The sequence below is a fragment of the Pinus tabuliformis genome, chromosome 2_2 (assembly GCF_031772625.1).
Source record: "Pinus tabuliformis cultivar Carrire ecotype Pingquan chromosome 2_2, CPIR1, whole genome shotgun sequence".
Classification (NCBI taxonomy): domain Eukaryota; kingdom Viridiplantae; phylum Streptophyta; class Pinopsida; order Pinales; family Pinaceae; genus Pinus; species Pinus tabuliformis.
Window position 1 is genome coordinate 31,897,276 of NC_142300.1, and position 22,490 is coordinate 31,919,765.

Below are 22,490 nucleotides of genomic sequence, written 5' to 3' on the forward strand. Positions count from 1 at the left end.
AGAATGATTGATTCCAGCACAACCAAACAAACCAGCAAACAGTTTTAGAAGCCACACAACTTTACAATAGGCTGAACATGTAGCTATATATTCAGATTTAGTTGTACTCATAGCAACAGAAGTTTGTTTTCTACTAGACCATGAAATCGTAGCAGAGCCCAAGATAAAACAATATCCAGAGGTTATCTTTCTATCATTATAGCTTACAACCCAATCAGCATCAATGAAACCATACAACTTCCATTCTCCATTAAAAGCATATCTCAAACCATATTCAATGGTGCCATGCAAATATCTCAATATATGCTTTGTTGCAACCTAGTGCACATGTCTGGGCTCATCCAAGAATTGGCTCAATGTGTTCACAGCATAACAAATATTAGTCTTGGTGTTCACAAGATAATTCAATGAGTCAATCAATTTGTGATACACAGGGGGATCAATCAAATCATAGTCACAGACACATATCTTCTTCAAATTCATCACCATCGGAGCATCCATGGACTTGCAGTCCATCATGCCAAATCTTTGAAGGATCTTTATAGTATACTCGCCTTGGCCAACAAAGATTCCATCAAGATTTTGCCAAATTTCTAATCTCAAATAGTATGCATAAGACCAAGATCCTTCATTTAAACTTTAAAAACTAGCTCCCTCTTACATTGGATAATCGAAACTTCAACCCCTGTCATAAACAAATCATCTACATATAGTAGCAGCATCAATGGCTTTCCTTTAACTACTTTAAAGTACAAGTTTGGATCAACATTGATTTTCTTGAAACCAAGACTCAACAGATAGCCATCAATATGGGAGTACCATGCACCAGGAGCCTGCTTTAGCCCATACAAGGATTTCTTCAATATGCAATCATGTGCTTCTCTATCATCGACCTAAAAAATCTTGAGGTTTCTCAATATATACTTCCTATTCAATGACTCCATTTAGAAAAGTAGTTTTCACATCCATTTGATGCAATTTCCAACCTACAATAGAAGTGAGAGCAATGACAAATTTAATAGAAGCATACCTGGCAATGGGAGAAAGCATGTCTTCTTAATCCTCTCCCTCTTTCTGGGAGAATTATTGGGCCACAAATCTTTTCTTCTACTTTTCAACACTTCCATCAATAGCATGCTTGATTTTGTAGAACCACTTTGAAGACACAACAAACTTTCCTTCAGGTCTTGGCACGATTTCCCAAACATCGTTATTCAATACAGATTGATATTCTTCAATCATAGCACCTTTCCAAACTTGTTCATCAGTTGCTTCTTCATAGATCGATGGCTCATACTCAATGATCTTGCACAACATTATTGCATAACCAGAGAACTTCTTTGGCTTCTTGCTTTCCTTGAAGGTCCCACTAGGTGCAACATGCCCTTCATATTCCTGAAAAGTTCTTTCAAGCTAGGAATGTCTCTTTCTAGTCTTAGTTACAAAGGCTCTTAGAGATTCAACAAGTTCATGATCATCAGACTCTTCACGAGGATCTAGTTCCATCGATTCAGGTTCTTTAGACTTCGATTCCACATTCTTCGAAGCCACCTGTATCTCTTCTTGAAAGTCTAAGTGTGAAGCCTTGGACTTCCAAAAAGCAGCATCCTCATCAAATATAACATCCCTATAAGTTTTAATACAACATTGCCTTGGTACATAGACCCTAACGCCTTTGAATTTTCATTGTAGCCAACAAATATTCCTTTCTTCCTAGAAGTTTCCAAATTTTTTAGGATAGTAGGGAACTATCATCTCCATCTTAATTATAGTATCCCTGCACTATCCACCATTATTAGACCTTGGAGTCTTGATTCTTTGTCATGCATCATTCTCAACTTGTACTTTGAATTCACGAAACTTTTCAAATACTTGATGCTTGGCCTTTAAGAGATAAATCCATGTTTTTTGAGAGTAATAATCAATGAAGGAGACATAATACAAGTTGTCACCCAAGGTTTTGTCAGACATAGACCCACAAACATCAAAGTGCACAAGATCCAAGATTCCTTTGGATTTGTTATCACTGCTAGTGCATCTTCCTTTAACATTTTTCCGAAGGGAATATCCTTTGCATAATCCATCATGCTCAGTCCTAACTTCAAGTACACCCTTAACAAAAAAATTCAATCTAGACAAGGCTTTGTAATGTATATGAGCATACCTTCAATGCCATTGCTCATAGAAATCAGCGGTGTTGTGTAACAAGATTGAATAGATATACCAAGGAAATGATATAGGCCTCCAATTTGCACACCAACAACCTTGGTAGATTCAAAAGAGGCATCCTTCTTCCATACTAGGACTTGTCCATCAATGAATGAAATTATATATCCTTTGCTTCAAGAGATGACATAGACAACATTTTTTTCTTCAAACCAGGAACATACAAAATATTTTTAATAAATACATTACCTCATGATTCCAATTGGAAGGATGATGAACCAATGCCCTTGAATTTGTATTTTCCATTGTATCTAAGCTCAAATCTTTGATATATCTTATTTTCAACCAATTCAGTGACAATCTCACGACTTCCAGTCATGTGCCTAGAGGCACCATTGTCCACCAACCATATTTCATCATGACCTGCAATAGAACCTGTAAAGGCATAATAAAATGAATATTCATAACCAAGATCATTCTTCTTATGCCTTCTCTTATAAGATGGTTCATTTAGATCAACAATAGAAGCATGATGCTTCCCTCTCCTCTTATGATCATATTTCTTTGATTTTTGTCTCTTTGATTCATTTGACGATAATGAGCATGATAGTGACCATATGCTTGGAGTAGATTCCCTGCTTGGAGCAGATCTTGAATTTGGTCTTCTACCTAAACTTCTTTGAAGTCTTCCAGGTCTTATTTTCTTGTTGCTTCTTGAATGGGCTGCAAAAGCTTCTTCACTTGGATCTTCAATCTCACCTCTATAAAGAAGCCTTGATTATTCTTGAGTGCAGGGAACCCATATCTTTTGAAAAGTAGGTGCATTTTATCTTCCACAAACACTTGATGCAAAAGAATCCCACGATCTAGGAAAACCACCCAAAGCTACGGCTACCAATTCTTTGTCAGATACTTCTTCTTCTGAGTTGATCTCTTATTTGATAAATTTTAACAAAGTATGATGCCATCGTATCATTCTTTGTCATCTTGATATTGTGAACTTGACCCCTTAGATTGATGGTTTGATTTGTTAATTTTTCATCAATAATTTTTCTATGTTGCAACTATCACTTCAACAGTTTCCAATAGCATCCAAATTACAATTTCCACTTCTTCAATCAACCAATAACAATATAGAAATAGTAGATAGAACAATTATACAATGTGCACAATGAAAGATAGCCAAGAGACAAGAGACACAATATTTGGTCAATGACCAAGGAAAAACCCCACTAGGGGGGAAACCCTTTGTAATTTCTTCTTCTATTAGATTGTCTTCAAATGTTCAGCAAAGAGAGTACATCATCCAAGATTCAAAGTCAAGCTTTGGCTGTCCAATATCCAACCAAGTCAATATGTCATGTAATATATCCAAAATAAAGACGCGAGAGAGAGAGAGAGAATCAACAGAAGTCAACTCTTCTGCAAATCTGTCCAAATCAACAACAATCAACAGCAGCAATGTGTGCCCTAACCAGTCAACAAAAATCGTCCTCCAAGATCTTGGTTAAAGGTCAATGAATTTGGCCTTATTTTCTGGTCAACGAGAAGTCAAGACAGTGCAAATCTGAGTGGTCAAACTTAGTAAAAACAGTGGTGTAGCATGCGGTCAAAGTCTGCAATAGGTTTGCGGTCGAAGTGCCTATACTTTCTCAGTTTTTGTGCCAAATAACGCAACTTTTGCAAATAGAGATACCCTCAAAATATCGAACCAAAATGTTGCCCAGAAATTCAAATTCAACGCTAGTCAACGTTGGTCAAAGTTGCAATTTGCTTTATATTTCGACCACCTGTAATTTTTCCCTCTTTCTCCTTCGCAGGTGTGACAGAAGCCTTGCAATTTTCAGATAGATCGAACCCAAGAAGAGAAAGAATATTGTATGATGAAGTGTGTCCAAATCAGCATGCGGTGACCTTGATTTATAGGCGTTCGAGGAGGGCTAATTAGCCTCTTAGGCCGACCTGAACAAATGTGTCAATGTGGGTTTTCCATCAAAAATAAAAATAAAAAATTCCTTGTCCAAATTAAGTGCTTCAAAAGTCAATTTCGGTCCTCTTGAAAAGAGGAATTTAATGTAATGGTTGGAATTTTTCACTGAGATACCAAATTAACACTCCATATAAACTAGGGATAAATTCCAATTGTATCATGCATCCTTTCTCATCTCTGTTTGTCTCTGCTCATCTCATGTTGAACACTCTTGAATCCAAAGAAGAAGAATTATTGCAGGGGAGCTTCAGCTACCACCCTGACTCCATCACCATCAGGGAGACTCAGCTACCACCTAGAATCATCACCATTGGGGAGTCATAGCTACCACCAGGAACTAAAGACAATGGGCAAGATCAACCTACCCCAAAACGTAGAGATCACACTATATCCAAAGTCCCTCACAATAGGTGAGATCAACTTACCGGAGGTAAGAATAACACTCTACCCTATTGTCCATGATCTTCCATCTTAACCCTAGAGAGTCAGATGGTATAACACTTGCATCCACCAATTTGGGAAAGATCCACCTACTACAAGGGGTAGGGATCACACTTTATCCCAGGTCCCTCATCCCATTGGCTAGGTGTGGAGGTTATCCCACAGAGTGGGTAGGACACTAACTAGGGCATACTCTGACTAGGGGATATCCCAAGTCTCTACGCACTATTGATCAGAGGTCTCTCATCCCTAAGAACCCATCAGCTCCATTCCTTACCTTGGGACAACCAAAGGGTAAGAGCAATACTCAGTGTTCTCGATCAGTCAGGACCCTTATTTGAAAGGGTTGTCTCAACCAATCCAAGTTTTTCTTTGAAGACCAAGAACTTCCCTTTCGGCAAAGCCTTGAAGAGGATATCATCTATTTTCTCATCTATTGAAATGTGAAGGATTCTATTACACAGTATTTTTTCACACCTCATGCGCTTCCTTGTGTCATACCCCGGAGTGCCCAAAACTTGAAAACTATGTAGTGTACCCATCCTGATATGCAGTCCAGATCCTCCCTGAAGAACTGATGAAAAGTTGCCTTGAGCCTTTCCTAATAAAATGAGCTCAAAACCCTAATTTTTGGGTCAGTACAACTGTGACACTGCCTACTCATGTTGATGGCAGGTTGCACCATATTAGCCTCACGCTACCAGCGCAGTTTTTACCTGGATACTCGTATTGATCCCTAAAAGGAAAGTTTTCCCAAAGAGGACAAGAAGCTTCGTGATCTAGAGGCTTCCAGAATGACGAGTTGGATGTTGTTCGTTGTGGATGTGGTCGAATTCTCCCAATATTACCCTTTGATCTTATCCCTATGAGCTTCCTCCTTGAGATGAGGACCTTCCCCTATCTTTGGTGAGATCCTAACTCCCTCTCCCTGCCTATATATTCATCCTCTTCCATTCCCAAATGGTTGGTCTCTAATTATTTGCACCCTTATGCTGAGATAGTGCCTACATGCTATTCACTTTGGCTTGGAGAAGGAGTGCTTGGAGAGCTTGAGCTTGGACTTGGACATTCACTCAAGCAAGGTTACTAACATCAAGGTCTAGGTTGTATGCTTCCTTTTTTTATTAATATATACAACTGTTGGTTCACTTTCCATAAATTATTGTGTTAATACTTCATTTATCTTATTGCCCTTTGATCTATTAAGTGGATTACATTTGATTATGCTTGTTGCAATTTTATTCTTTGTTGTGTCTTTGGCCTCTTATGAAAGTATTCAAATGTTGTGAGTAGTAAAGATTGAGCCTGAGGAGAAAGTGGTGAAGATTTTCAACAAAGGAGTGCATCATAGCATCAGAACGAAGTAGGTCTCCTTCCTCTTCTCTCATTCTGGTTGTAATTTAGGAAAGTTTCTTGTAGATTGTCTCGTTTGTTGCTAGTCCCACTCATTGAGCTAGAGAGATCGCCTTTGTCTGCAGAGAGGATTCATCTAGATAACAGAGTCTCACGACTCCTCTCTGCATCATGTCTCGGATGTAATGATATTTTATCTCAATATACTTGCAATTATCGTGGAACACATTATTCTCTGACAAATGAATCCCACTCTTGTTGTTGCAATAAATAATTGTTGTGTCCACAACTTGGTAAAATAGCTCTCCAAAGAGCTTCCTCAACCAAACTGCTTCACAACTTTCCAGACCAGTTGCAATATACTCGGACCCAAATGTGTTAAGGGCTACTGACTTCTGCTTCCTACTCATCCACGATATCATGGAAGATCCTAGACTAAAACAACATCTGGAAGTACTCTTCATGTCAATAACATTTTCAGCCCAATTTGCATTTGTATGTCCTTGTAGTCTAACATCTCCAACGGAATATCTCAGTTTAAGGTTAATAGTCCCATGTAGATATCTCAATACATGCTTGCAAGCGACCCAATGTACACTGTGAGGCTTGGCCATGAACTGGATTAAAGTGTTAACTATTACTAATATGTCAGGATGAGTGTTCACAAGGAACATCATAGCACCAACCAATTGTCTATACTCAAAAGGATTTGGTAGGTCAAATCTAGCAGCCTCTCCACATAGATTCTTGAAATTCATCTCCATAAGTGTAGGAAAGGACTTGCATTCAACCATACCAAATCTCTCTAGCAGTTTCACAACATATTTTCCTTGTGACAAGAAAATATTTCTTGGTCTTTCCAAACTTCAAGTCCTAGGAAATAGTCCATCAAACCAAGAACTTTCATCTCAAATTCCATACCCAACTCCCTCTTACATTCAAGAATGAGAGGGTAGGCACTTGTCCAAAATAATTCTTCAACATATAATACCAAAATGAGAGGTATACCTTGGATCACTTTGAAGTACAAGTTTAGATTAGCACTTCTCCTTGTGAATCCCAGCTTCATCAAGTAACTGTCAATGTGGGAATACCAGGCACAGGGGGCTTGCTTCAATCCATAGAGGGCTTTCTTCAATCGGCACACATGGATCTTATAGTCATGAACTTCAAATCTTGTAGGTTGTTCAACATATACTTCTTCTTGAAGAAAGTCATGCAAGAAAGCAGTCTTCACATGCATCTGGTGAAGAGTCCATCCCTAACTAGATGCAAGTGAAACAATGGATCGAATGGTGGTGTAACGAGAAACTGCAACAAATATGTCATCATAATCCTCTCTCTCTTTATGGGAGAACCCTCGGGCTACAAACCTTTCCTTGTATTTGTAGATGCTTCCATCAACCCCATGCTTGATTTTGTAGAGCCATTTTGAAGTCACCACGGATTTCCCCTTCGGTCTCGGCACAACATCTTATACATCGTTCTTCATAATTGACTCGTATTCTTTAGCCATATCATCCTTCCAAACTTGTTCTTTCATAGTTTCTTTAAAGGTGGGAGGCTCGGCTTAAATCATATTACTCATTGCTACCAAATATCCCTAGTACCTACACAGCTTCTTGCTTAATCTAAAGGTCCCTCTGGCAGGAATGTGTCTCTCAACTTCTTATAATGTGTCACGAAGCCAGAGTGGCCTCTTCCTAGCAGGAGGGTCACATGGAGGAGGATCCAAGGGATCCATGGGTTCCATGGGATCATCAATAATGTCTCTCTCGAATTCAGGCATGGATGAACCTTCTAGAATATCCATATCATCATTCTTCTTCTTAGGAGGAGGAGGCCTAGGAAGGTCCCTTGCTTTTCCAAGAGTGACATCTTCATCGAACATTACACCCTTACTAATTTCAACCTTCCTTTGACTAGGAATATATATTCTTAATGCTTTAGAATCTTCACAATATCCAACAAACATACTTTTCTTCCAATGGCTTTTGACTTGTTTCTTTTTTCCTTCAGCACATGGAAATATACCGAGCAACCAAATATACAAAGATGACCAATGTCAAGCTTGACACCTGTGAATACTTCTTCAGGGGTCTTGTTGTCCAATGCTTGATGAGGCACCTTGTTTTGAACATATATTGTTGTATTTGTTGCTTCTCCCCAAAAGAACTTTGGTGACTTTTGATCAAGGAGCATGGCTCGGGAAGCTTCCAAAATAGACATGTTCTTTCTCTCGACCACTCCATTTTGTTCAAGATTATACGGCACAATCGTATCCTTCTTGGTACCTTCTTTCCTGCAAAAGTCTATGAATTAATTTGAAATCTATTCCCCACCATTGTCGGACCTGGAGATCTTAATTTTCTTCCCTGTTTGATTTTCAACCAAAGCTTTGAAGTCCCTAAATATGTTGAAGGCCTCATCCTTATGTTCAAGTAATATATCCATGTCTTCCTTGAGAAATCAGCAATGAAGAAAATGTAGTAGATATGGTCTCCAAGTGAATGTACAGGCATCATACCACATATATCATAATGAATGAGATGGAGGATGTATTTCGTCTTGTTCTCGCTAGAGGGGAATGGTCCCCTTGTCTTCTTTCCACTGGCACACCCTGGACATACTCCATCATGTTGAGCTTGAACATTGGGAATCCTAGAGACCAAATTCTTTAATTTCAAAAGTGCTTCATAGTGAATATGGGCCAGCCTTCAGTACCATAAGCTTGCTTTGATGATTTGTATCATGTATCGTCGCTAGAAGAGGTATTCCACTAACTCTATAGAGTCCTTCAAATCTAGATCCTGATGTGAAAGCATCTCTCATAGAGGATCCAACAGGCCAAGTAAGTACTTTTCATTTGATGAAAGCGACCCTCATTCATTTTTCTTCCAAAGTAGATATTGTTAAAATTGGCAACTAGGGCCAAACTCCATGTGGTTCATCTTATTTATGGCATATAATATTTTTCCTAGATTCCTCTTGCCTAGAGGTGTAGGATTGATCTAAAGATCATCCGATTCCAACAAGTATTTATGGAGATATGAATTTATTTGTATTTACTTGACAAATTGTCAAGGTTGGCCAGTAGTTAAATGTGTGGCACACATGCCCAGTGAATCATATAAATACAAGTGAGGTTGATTCATTTTCGCATCATCTCATCTCACTCATTTCTTCTCTCTCTTTCCTTAGCTTTGGGTTACAGAAGGAGAGCTCACACGTGGGAAGAAGGAGGATGCAATAGGGCAAGGAGGACGCAGAAGCTGCTAAAGGTTTCTTTGACTAGTGTTGACCAAGCGTTGACCTTAGAAGAGTGTGGTTTTGGTGTGGCTGCCTCTACTAAGCAAGCCACATTTTTGGCACGAAAATCAAGGCAATCTGAAATCAGGTTTGACCAGCGTTGACTGCCCTAGTTTGGGGTAGCATGTTGACTTCAGTCAACTATAGTTTGACTGTGTATTTGGGGTTCTTTAAGGGCTGATTCTTCAGGATGTTCGAAGACTAGTTGACCGGGAAATTGACCAAGCATATTGGAGGTCAATTTCATCTCGTTTGACTAAGTTTGGCTTTTCTGATTTAGGGTTTGTTGTTGTTGATATAAAACTACAGAATTCTGATTTTGTACTATTTCTCTCTGTTGAACTATTGAAGATAAAAGAAGATTTTATCAAAGGGTTTCCCCGCATTGGAGTTTGTCCCTGGCTAGCCGCCAAATTTTGTGTCTCTTGTCTTGGCTTGTTTTCTGTTGATCATTTCATGTTCTATATGCACTTTATTTAATGTATATGTGATTGCTAATCAATGATTAATAAGAATAAAATAAGTACATTGATCTAAGCATAGAACATACCATAATTTAACTTGGTATCAGAGCTGAGGTGAAGACAAAGCCCAAGCAAGATCAAGAGCAACATCAATCACCGAAGGTTGGCAAGGCTATCCTAAAAACTACATGGGGTCCTCAACACTCTTCCCCACTGAAGACAAGCTCCATGAGAAGTCTGACTATCACGGATGGAAGATGTCTCTTGATCTGACTTTAGAAGACCAGGAAGTGTTGGACCATGTGAGAGGCAATATTTTCGCACCTCCATCAAATGCATCCGTTGCTGCCAGAAGCAAGTGGACCAAAGGAGAAATCAAAGAAAAGAAGATCATTCGGGACTCTATCGACAAGCGCCTAGTGGACTATGTTTCCAGGCTAACCACCTCCAAGGAAATCTACGATAGACTGGTGAGTTTATTTAAATTTAATGATGCAAATCAATTTTTGTTCCTTAGAAATAAGCTGAAGGAAATTAAGAAGGGAAAAGATGAGAGTATGCAAGCATATTTCTTAAGGATCACCAAGATCAAGAATGATCTCCTATCTATCGAGGAAGTAGTTCCTGATATGGAAATGACTTACACAACTCTTGGTGGACTGTCACCTGAATGGTATATATTCAGGACTACTCTTCTCAACAATAATGTCATCCCAGGATTTGAGGAATTGATGTCTAGATGTATTCAAGAAGAAACAAGGATGGAAGAGCAAGAAATGTCTGCACTTAAAGGCAATCCCTTTGCCTTTTCTTTTCATGCTAAAAGAAGAAACAATTATGGGGCTAAATCCAAAGGAAAGGTTGGACCGAAGGGTTGAAGAAAAGGATGACGTTACAATTGCAAAAAATGGGCCACTAATCGAGGGAGTGCCCTGATAAGAGGGACTCACACCATGACGATGATCAAAATCACTCTCAAGGAAATCAAAGGAATGGCAGGTCCAATGGAAGAAGTAAAAGAAATGTTAGAAATCAAGGAAGAGGACAACCCTTCAAGAAGGCAAGAAACTCCAGGTATGAATCTAACGTTGTTAACAATAAGCAAGATGAATATTGTCTACCAGTGGCCCTCTCTACTACTGCTCCCCCGGACTCACTGGGAAATTGGCTTATTGATAGTGGTGCCTCAAGGCACTTCACTGGTTACAAAGAAGCTCTCTCTAATCTGATAGAGAAGGAGACCAACCTAGAAATTTTTCTTGGGGACAACACAAAATATCCCGTGAAAGGCGTAGGGAATGTCACTCTTAAATTGAATCAGGGTAATACAATTTGTTTGCAAGAAGTCCTATATGTATCTGATCTCAAAAATAATATGGTGTTTGTTTCGGCAATGGAAGACAAAGGCTATAAGCTGACCTTCATCGATGGCAAGGTACATGTATGGAAAAAGAATTTTAAAGAAGCTTTCACTCTTGGGTTTCGAGTCGATTCATTGTATCAGGTCAGAGGAAGTCCATTGGGTGTCATGTCTTATGACACATCACTTCAGTCCGAACTATGGCATCGGAGGTTTTCTCACCTTGATTGTAAATCTCTACCCAATGCAAGACAAATGGTGACAGGGATGCCTGAGTTCCGAGTAGAGCAAGAAGGTGTATGTCCTGGATGTGCCGAAGGGAAGCTCAAAAGGGGACCATTGCCCTCAAGCCAAAGCAAGACCTTCGATATATTGCAGCTGGTTCACTCAGACATATCTGGTATGATGCCTGTGAACTCCTTGGGAGGATATTTATATTACCTCACTTTTACAGATGATTATTCTCGCAAGACTTGGATATACTTCTTGAAAAAGAAGGATGAAGTGTTCACTTGGTTTCATCACTTCAAAGCCTTGATCGAGAATCAAACCGAAAAGAAAATCAAGATCTTAAGGACTGATAATGAGATTGAGTGTAAATCCAAAGAGTTCCATGACTTTTGCAAAGAGGCTGGCATTAAGAGGGAGACTACAACACCATATACTCCTTAGCAGAACGATGTGGCAAAAAGGAAGAATCGTACGATTGTGGAAGATGTTTGTGCTATGCTCCATGATCAAAGACTTCCGAAGTTTCTGTGGGTCGAAGCTGCAAATATCTCTGTATATGTGCAAAACCGATGCCCTCACCAAGAATTGGGTTCCAAGACTCCCGAAGAGATATTCGCTGGTAAGAAACATGACGTATCTCATTTTAGAATTTTTGGAAGTCTTGTATATTTTCATGTGCCGAAGGAGAAAAGGAATAAATTGGGTGCATCTGGAAAGAAAGGAATCTTCGTGGGATATAGCGAAAATACTAAGGGCTATAGAATCTATGTGGCTAGTCAAAGGAAAATAGATATTAGCCATGATATCACCTTTGACGAAGATATGGCTCTTAGAAAAGTTGACAATCTTCCTACTCAAAGGGGATCTAAAGAAGCTGAAACCAAAGAACCGAAGGAAAAGGAAGATGAGACGATGCCCGATGTGGAAGAACCTATGGATCCTATTGATCCCCCTCTGCAAGAGACTTCCTCTTCTAGGAAGAGGCATTCATGTCTTAGGGGGACATTGGATGATGCTGAAGGACACATTGCACCCAGAGGGACTTTCCGAGAAAGTAAGAAGTCGGTCAGGTATTAGGGTTACTTGACCATCATGAGCACGATCATCCAAAATGAGCCTTCATCATTTGTAAAAGTTGTCAAGCATCAAGTATGGAAGGATGCTATGACTGAGGAATATGAGTCCATCATGAAAAACGATGTCTGGGATGTGGTCCCCAGACCCTAGGACAAAGCAGTTGTCACTTCGAAATGGCTTTACAAGATAAAGCATGAAGTTGATGGAAGTGCAGAAAAGTATAAGGCTCCTTTTGTCGCTTGTGGCTTCTCTGAGAAGGAAGGTATAGACTATGATGAGATATTTGCACCTATTGCCCGATATACCACCATCCGCTCGATCATAGCCCTTGTTGCTTCGCAAGGATGGAACTTGCATCAAATGGATGTCAAGACTGCATTCTTGCATGGTTCGATCAAAGAGAAGTCTATGTGGAACAACCCGAAGGATTTGAGATTCATGATCGAAAATCTCAAGTTTGCAGGTTAAAGAAAGCCCTCTATGGGCTAAAGCAGGCACCTTGAGTGTGGTATAAGAGGATCGATAGCTACCTGATGAATCTGGGATTCACTAGGAGTGAATCCGACCCTAACCTTTACTTTAAGGTTGAAGATGACAAACCTCTCATACTGGTGTTGTACATTGATGACCTCTTTCTAACAGGTGCAGACCCTCTCATTCTCAAATGTAAGAGGGAGTTGGCTTCCAAGTTCAAAATGAAAAACCTAGGACTGATGCACTATTTCCTAGGACTGGAAGTCTGGCAGAAACCAAGGGAGATTTCCCTATCTCAAGGAAAATATGTGGTGAAAATATTGGAGAGATTCGGTATGGTGGACTGCAATCCCGTGACTACCTCAATGGAGCTTGACTTCGAGAATTTAAGCGGTAGTACTGTTGGACTTGTTTTACAAAATGCTACCAAGTATTTTCAACTCGTCGGAGCATTGATGTTCTTGGTGAACTCTCGTCCAGATATATGCTTTGCAGTCAACACGTTGAGTCAACATATGGTTGAGCCTCACCACACACATTGGATTGGTGCCAAAAATCTGTTGAGATATCTTCGTGGCACAATCACTCATGGGTTGAGATACATTACCGGAGATATGAGACTACTTGGATATACTGATACTGATGGGGCAGGTAGTATGGTGGACCGAAAGAGCACTTCTGGGTGTTGTTTCTCTTTGAGATCTGCCTCGATATACTAGATGAGCAGGCAGCAGAACGGTGGCTTTGAGCACCGTCGAGGCAGAGTACATTGCTGCTAATATGGCCTCCTGTGAGGCGGTCTAGTTGCGGAAGCTCTCCAGTGAGTTGTTTGGATTCACATTGGATATTACCATGATCATGTGTGACAGCCAGAGCGGGATTCCTTTATCAGAGAATCTTGTATTTCATGATCGCTCCAAGCACATCGATATCAGGTAGCACTATATCAGAGATATGGTACAGCAGGGAGCAATAAGGCTCCAACATATCGGTACAGATGAACAGGTCACCGACATTTTGACAAAGCCCCTAGGAAAGGTCAAATTCTTGACTTTCCGAGAACGACTTGGTGTCGTTGAGAGACCGTCTTATGAGGGTCGTGTATGATGCATATATTGAGCTATGGGTGCTCCAGGGGGGCGCGGGGTACTTCTTGGAGCGACGTACGACCACAGGGCAACTCACCATCACCTGGTGGTGCGCTATGTACTGTGTGAAAGGTTCAACCTTCCCCTGTGACACCTCATGGCGACTGTGGGACAAGATGATTAGTTCTCCTGTGGGCCAGGAGGATTAGTTCTCTTGTGGCGACTATGGGCCAGGATGATTAGTTCTCACGTGGCAATTGTGGGACAGGATGATTAGTTCTCCTGTGGGCCAGGATGATTAGTTCCCCTGTGGCAACTGTTGGACAGGATGATTCATTCTCCTGTGGACAGGATGATTAGTTCTCCTGTCAAGGCATCCTACCCATGCAGTCTAGGACTCATGGTAAGTACCTCTCATCTGATCAATGATTAGGGAAATGGGGTTAGGGACCATTAGTAGTACTATCGATGGACGCATCATTGTATCTACTGTACTCCCTATGCTAGGATGACATCCATTGATATGGGATCAATGATATTGATCTGGGATTAGTAAGCATGGTTGACACACTCTGATACTGACTTCGGGTCAGTGGAGGATGGTATGATACATCCTCGATCATCTCTTCTTCTTCATAGTTCAGCAAAGTAGATCCAAGCAGTCCAACGCAGTGCATTTGATGGCTGGGATAGTACCGACGGTCAGACGGATTAGAATATAGAGTTCTCCCTAGTTGAGAGGGAGTGTTAAAATTGGCAACTAGGTACAAACTCCATGTGGGTCATCTTATTTATGGAAACTGATATTTTTCCTAGATTCCTCTTGTCTAGAGGTGTAGGATTGATCTAAAGATCATCCGATTCCGACAAGTATTTATGGAGATATGAATTTCTTTGTATTTACTTGAAAATTGTCAAGATCGACCAGCAGTAAAATGTGTGGCACACATTCCCAGTGAATCATATAAATACAAGTGAGGTTGATTCATTTTCTCATCATCTCATCTCACTCATTTCTTCTCTCTCTCCTTAGCTTTGGGTTACACAAGGAGCATCTCACACATGGGAAGAAGGAGGATGCAGTAGGGCAAGGAGGACGCAGAAGTTATTGGAGGTTTCTTTGACCAGCGTTGACCTTAGAAGAGTGTGGTTTTGGTGTGGCTGCCTCTCCTAAGAAGGCCGCATTTTTTGGCACGAAAATTGAGGCAATATGACCTCAGGTTTGACCAGCGTTGACTGCCCTAATTTGGGGCTGCAGGTTGACTTCAGTCCACTGCAGTTTGAAAGTGTATTTGGGGTTATTTAAGGGATAATTCTTCAAGTTGTTCGAAGACTAGTTGACTGGGAAATTGACCAAGCATATTGGAGGTCAATTTCATCTCGTTTGACTAAGTTTGACTTTTTTGATTTAGGGTTTGTTGTTGCTGATATAAAATTACAGAATTCTGATTTTGTACTATTTCTCTCTGTTGAACTATTGAAGATAAAAGAAGATTTTATGAAAGGGTTTCCCCGCATTGGGGTTTGTCCCTAGCTAGCCGCCACATTTTGTGTCTCTTGTCTTGCCTTGTTTTTTGTCGATCATTTAATGTTCTATCTGCACTTTAATTAATGCATATGTGATTGCTAATTAGTGGTTAATAAGAAGAAAAGAAGTAAACTGATCTAAGCATAGAACATACCATAGTTTAACAGATATAGATACCAAATTCTTCATCAATCTGAACACATATATCACATCATGAAGCAAAAAAAATTCCCCAAAGTCCAAGTGAAAATTAACGGACCCAAAGCTTTAACGGGATGACTAGAGTTATCTCCAAGAATAATCTTCAAACTTGAGTCCCTCTCTATTAAATTGGAGAGAACTTCCTTAATACAAAGAGAAATGATGAGAGGCCCCATTATCAACCAACTAGTTATCCCAAGAATCCGGAGGAGAGGAACTAGAGAGAGCATAAACAAGGATATACTCGGATTGATTAGTAAAATTACTTTCATACCTAGAATTTTTGACCTCTTTTGTGAATGATAACCTTTTTCACGATCATCAAGAGAGTCTCTTCCTATTTTACCATTCCTTCTTCCCTCTCTTCTATCATATCTTCAATCATATAACTTGTTGTTGTAGCCACGGTTATTATTGTAGGACCTTGAAGTGTTTCTTCTTGGAGCATCTCTCTTCTCAAGGAAATCTCAAGCATAGTGACATTTTCGATGACAATTGTAGAATTCAACATCTCTATCTCGTCTTCTTGAGTCCTCGAAATCTCAGTTTGCTTGAGGAGGTATTCTTGCATTAGATGACTTTCCTTTTCCTTTCTTCTTGTTCTTCTTCCCTTGAGCAACAAAGATAGTAGGCTCTCCTTCATTTGGCCTTTGAATTCATCCCCTAGATATCATCAATCTTTCCTCTTGATTGCATAGGGTAAGTAGTAAATCAAAAGAAGGGATCATTTCCCTATTGTTGATAGAAGTAATGAACATGTCCCATGATGAAGGAAGACCACTAAGGGCAGTCATCACTAATTCCCTGTCATGTACAATTTCTTGAGCAATCAATAGTTGATCCCTAATTTCAGTGGTTCTCATGAAGAATGATTGTATAGTCTCTCCTTTGCGCGTCTTATATTCCTTGAGTTGATTTTTCAAATCCATGATGTGGCTCAAAATTTTCACTTCATACATGTCAACAATCTTATGGTGCATCTCTTTGGAAGTCTTCAAAGATGAAATATAAACAAGTAAATGATCTCTTAACAAATCAATAATGATCTTCTTAGCTTTAATCTCACCTTTCTTGTATTTGGATTTGGCAGCTTGGGGAGCATTTTCTAGTGGCGGTGAAATATTTCCTTCCACATATTCCAAGACATCATACTCATTTAAGGTAACATTGATCTTGGTCTTCCAAGCTGCAAAGGTAGATGCATCAACTAACTTTTCATTATACTTGAAGTACGAGGTAGACATTTTTACCAGACCAAAAATCAAATACTAGAAGATGGATGCTCTTACTCTACGTCTCTTGGGCTTGTCTTCACCTCAGCTCTAATACCATGTTAATTTTTCATCAAGAATTGTTTTATGCTGCAACTATCACTTCAACAATGCCCAATAGCATCCAAATTAAATTTCCACTTCTTCAATTAACCAATAACAATAGAGAAATAGTAGATAAAACAAATGTACAATGTGCACAATGAAAGATAGCCAAGAGACAAGAGACACAATTTTTGTCAATGACCAGGGAAAACCCCCACTAGCGGGAAAACCCTTTGCAATTTATTATTCTATTAATTGCCTTCAAACATTTAATAGAGAGATTATATCATCCAAGAGTCAAAGTCAAGCTTTGACTATCGAATATCCAAAAACCGATATCCAACATCCAATCAAGTCAACATGCAATGCAATATATCCAAAATAGAGACAAGAGAGAGAGAGAATCAACACAAGTCAACTCTTGTGCAAATTTGTCCAAATCAACAACATTCAACAACGTGCCCTAATCAATTAACAAAAATCATCCTCCAAGAGCTCGATCAAAATTCAATGAATTCGGCCTTCTTTTCTGATCAACCAGAAGTCAAAACAGTGCTAATATGAGTAGTCAAACATGGTCAAAACAGTGATGTAGACTATGATCAAAGTCTGCAATAAGTCTACAGTCAAAGTGCCTATACTTCCTCTTTTTCTGCCAAAGAATGTGTCCTACCCAAATAGAGACACCCTCAAAAGATCGAACAAAAATTCTCCCTAGAAAGGCAAAGTCAGCGCTAGTCAAAGTTGTAGCCTCCTTCAGATTTCAGCCACTTGTAATTTCGCCCTCTTTCTCCTTCACACGTGTGAGAGAAGCCCTGCAATTTTCAGATAGATCGAAACCAAGAAGAGAGAGAAGAATATGTGATGAAGTGTGCCCAAATGAGCATGAAGTGACCTTGATTTATAAGTGTTGGAGGAGGTCTAATTAGCCTCTTACACCGACCTGAACTAATCCAGGTGGCTACAGACACACACACACGAAAAAGAGGGCTCATGGAAGCTCAAAAATTAAAGTGATAATAATGATTTTGACTCGGGACTAGACCGTAGATCTCGTCGTCCTGATCACGGCGGTGTGAACGGTTCGTCAATTCGAGCTCGTATGAGGGAGAACGAGCCAGTCAAATTTGGGTTGTGGGCCAGGTTTAAGTGTACTACAATTTGACCGTACCTGGCACATGAAATATAGTGCCCAAAAATGGTCAAAATTGTTGCCTCGTTAATTTTCCCAATATCCCTTATTTTCTAAAGATTGGAAAATATCGCCTATTTCTAATAAAATCAAAAAATATATATATTGTGGTGGCGGGCCACCACCGCCGCCACCACGAAATCTATTTCATAACAAAAAAATGTTATTGTTATAAGGCCGACAGGCCATGGACCCCGCCAGCCTAACCCCGACGGCAAACATAAACAAAAAAAATATCAAGTTTGGGTCAACGGTCATCACCCCGTCAAGCCCTCCAACCAAACAACGCAATTAAACTATGTTAAGGGTTGTGGGCGGGGCACCTACGGTGGACTCGAACCACACCCAACCTCCATATAACTCGTATTGACCAAGGGTGACGGGGTTTGAACCCGCCCGGCCGGTGCGGCCGGCCCGCTTCCCGGGCACCCTCACACATGCAACTGAAAACCAACACCCCTTTAATATGTACCATATTCGCACATGTCGTTAAGAAATCTTCGATTTAAAAAAAAAAAAAAAAAAAAAAAAAAAAAAAAAACAAAAACAGTTAATCACATAATGTTGATTGCTATTTTGGAGTGGGCGAGGTTTGAACCCGACCCACCTCCACGTAATCCGCCAATCATACCATTGGCCCACAGTGCTCCTTTTTAAATCCCCCACCAACGAAATCGTATTTAATCCCAGTTTTGTCAAATGCGTGAGGGAGGTAGAGTACAGACATGGAACAAGTGGACCAACAATGGAAGAGCGAGCAGACAGAGTTCCAAGAGGAAAAAGGAGGGCACATAGATCGAGATATAACATTTGTTAATGGTTTTGTAGGTGGAACCATGAGCCTGAGAAAAACATAGGCGAAACCATAATTGAGCAAAACTTCTAGGAGGGTGAAATTTTCACAGTGTCCAAATTGGACAAACTTTATGTCGATCTTACACTTCTCAGCGACACGAACCCGATGGCGCAGTCAGTTTCTTGATATGAGCAGCCGATTTGCAGAGGACCCAGAGGATGGAATCTTTGAGGAATCTAGGGGGAATCTAAAAGATTCCTTAAGCCCCAGATTCTCACTTTCTCAGAATTCAGAAATTTGACAGTCGATTTTGCACTATTCGATACCACAAATCTGATGGTGCATTCAGATTTTTCATTTGCTCATTTCATGTTCCGACCACTTTTCTAAGTGGAGTGCAGGTGTCAGCATTCATGAGCGAGCAGTCATTTCCATGCGATTCGATGCCGTGAGATTGATGGTACAGCCAACTTCAGCAGTTTGACATCCGCTTCTTTAGATGGCCCCAGGGATGTGAGGTATATGCAGTGCGTTGATGTACATATCTTGTTGCGCATTGTGTTGCACAGATCCCCGTTTGATGTTTGATGTGGGATCCTGTTTCTTACTTGTCTCATGATTCCTACTTGAAGTGATGCGGAATAAGTGCGGTGATGTACTTTTTGTCATGATTCGTCATGTTCTATTTTGAAATCTCTTTGTTGTATGTTGATGGAATACTCATGTTGTTGTCATGTATGTTTGCATGGAGATCCTTTTTATGCCATGTTGGTGGGATGCTCATGATCATCATGCATGAATTTATGTAATACTGATATGAGTCTTTTGACTGAGAGTTCCTATAAAGGAACATCTCTTGGAGCCACTCCTGCATGAGGGAATTTTCCTTGTATGACGGCGACATCACCTCTTATGTACATCACCACTATTGACAGCACTCAATGCAGCGGCCTACACCATCTTGACACCAGGGCCCGAAGACGTAGTCCCTCTTGGACGAATTCTATTATCAACGGCTTATGTTTTCATGTGTTGATGATTGTCATGTTCCTCTTCTTTACAACATGCAGATGTATTCATTTATGTTCTTTTAAAAATGCAATTTAACACATCACGAAAGTAAAAGGTCTTGGAAGGGTCCTTTGTCACACCCGGACCTGGATCAAGTGGTATCAAAGCGGTCTTTGTGTTGATGTGAATTGCAAGCGTGAACAATGGAACGTGCAGCGACAGAGGATGAAAAAACGATGTACGAGACCATGCTCAAAATTTCCAAAAGGGTGGAAATAATGTATGAAACTCTATAGAAAGAGACAGAAGAAAAGGAGCGATTGCAGATTTAGTTGCGAGCCACGGAAGAGGCCCTGGAAGAACTGAAGCACAGCAAACATAATCTTCAAACAAAGAACGATGAATTGAAGACACTTCTACATGAAGAGAAAAAAGAAAAACATAGTTTGCTACGACAGCTGCAAGTTAAGGAAGAGGCCTTGGAAAAGCTGCAGCGTGACCCATGCAAGGTAAAAAGTAATTCTCTAAATTCATGTATGTGTCTTGATGATGATTTCGTTGTTTTTGAAAATCATACCACAGGAATTGGCTCCAAACTGTTGAAAAAAATGGGTTATGAAGGAAAAGGCTTGGGCCTTAATCGATAAGGCATTGTCAATCCCATCAAAGTAGAAGAATTACCCCGTCAGACAGGACTTGGATATGTGAGAAAAGAAGTTGGGGAATGCGTTGAGACAGTGAGCGAACCACCAACAACAGATGATGAGAAGCCCTCATCAGTTCTTTCCAAATCGACAGAGAAGGTAAAAGATGTTGATTTCCTTTCAGTTTCGTCGTCACATAGTATGATTTCGGTTGGAGATTTGGAGATACCAATTACAGGAACAAACATGAGGCTCCTTACCAGGAAGAGGCACAAGGATGAAAAAGAACTTGGTGTTACTAACCAAAACATAACTCAACCATTGGAGGTTGTGCATAGACCTCAATTTGCAGGCTTGAGATACATCGAGGGAGAATTCTCTAAGGTGTCATATTCTTCTAAGACATCGTCGAAATCGTCAAGAAAAGAGAATGATTGGAACACATCCCCATCATCCCATGGCAGTTTCCATTACAGGGAAAGATCTAAGGCAAGATCTCATCACCATACTTACACTAGAGACAGCAAGGAAAGATATAACAACTCTCGACATTCGAATGTTCATTTCGATTACAATCATGTTTTTAAAGATGAACATAAATCATGGAATATAAAAACATGTACCTTTTTTGGATTACATAACCATACATTTTCTAAGTGTTGGAAAAGAATGGCAACACACAAAAGGATGAGGCGTGAAAGAACCTCTAAACAACAGGTAAAGAAACATGTTAAGCAAATCTGGAGGAAGAAAACCTATTACAGTCATTGCGATAGAAGTAGCCATCAAAGAGCCACTTGTTGGAGGCTCCATCCAGAACGGTGCCTTAAAGACAGAGTGTCGGTGCATGAACCAGGTGAAACAATTGTTCGACAAGCAAAACCGCCACAAGTAGGCGACCCATTCACATTGATAAGTGAAAAATGGCTTCTAGATATTTTGTCTTCTCATAGTCGTGCTTTTGTAAACATTTGTTGCATTTCAAAATGTAAAAGTGATGATGTGTTTTCCATCACTTGTTCAGCAACAATGATGTCTGGTCTTATTTTGTGTTGCATGATAAACTGTGAAAGTGATGTCATGTTTCCATCACTTGTCAAAAGCAAAAATAGTGTTTGGCCTTATCTTTGTAAATCATGTGTTGCAGTGATGAAGTGTTTTCCATCACTTGTTGAAGCAACAATGATATGTTGCCCTTGTTTTCGTCACTGGGGTATTGCGTCCATATTGATGTAAACTTGACCACTGAGTATGTGTTATAAACTTGTGGAAAGTGTGGGATGCTTGGGTCATTAGTTGGTCATGAAAGTCAAGCATGTAATTTCCAAAACAATGTACTACAAGTTGCAGAGGTTGCAAGTGTCGGCTCATCGCCTAAGGCTCTGAAGAACAAAGGTGAAGGAGATGGAAGCGAGACCTTTCAGGACGCTTGTGATACAGACAAGGTACAGAGAAGTTGCAGATTATTTTTTTAGGCTATTGGAGGACCAAAAGTTGCTCAGTGAGGAGGATTTATCCAAGTGGCTCCAGAGACACACACAGGACAAAGAGGGCTTATGGAAGCTCAAAAAACAAAGTGATTAGAATGATTTCGAATCGGGAACAAAGCGTATATCTCGTCATCCTAATCGCGGCGGAGTGGACGGTTCGTCAATCCAAGCTCGTATGAGGGAGAAAGAGCCAGTAAAGGTTCTCGTCAAAGTTGGGTTGTGGGCCAAGCTTGAGTGTCCTACAATTTGACTGACCCCGGTGCATGAAATCTAGCTCCCGAAAATGGTCGAAATTGGGGCCTCATTAATTTTCCCAATATCCCTTATTTTCTAAAGATTGGAAAATATCCCCTATTTCT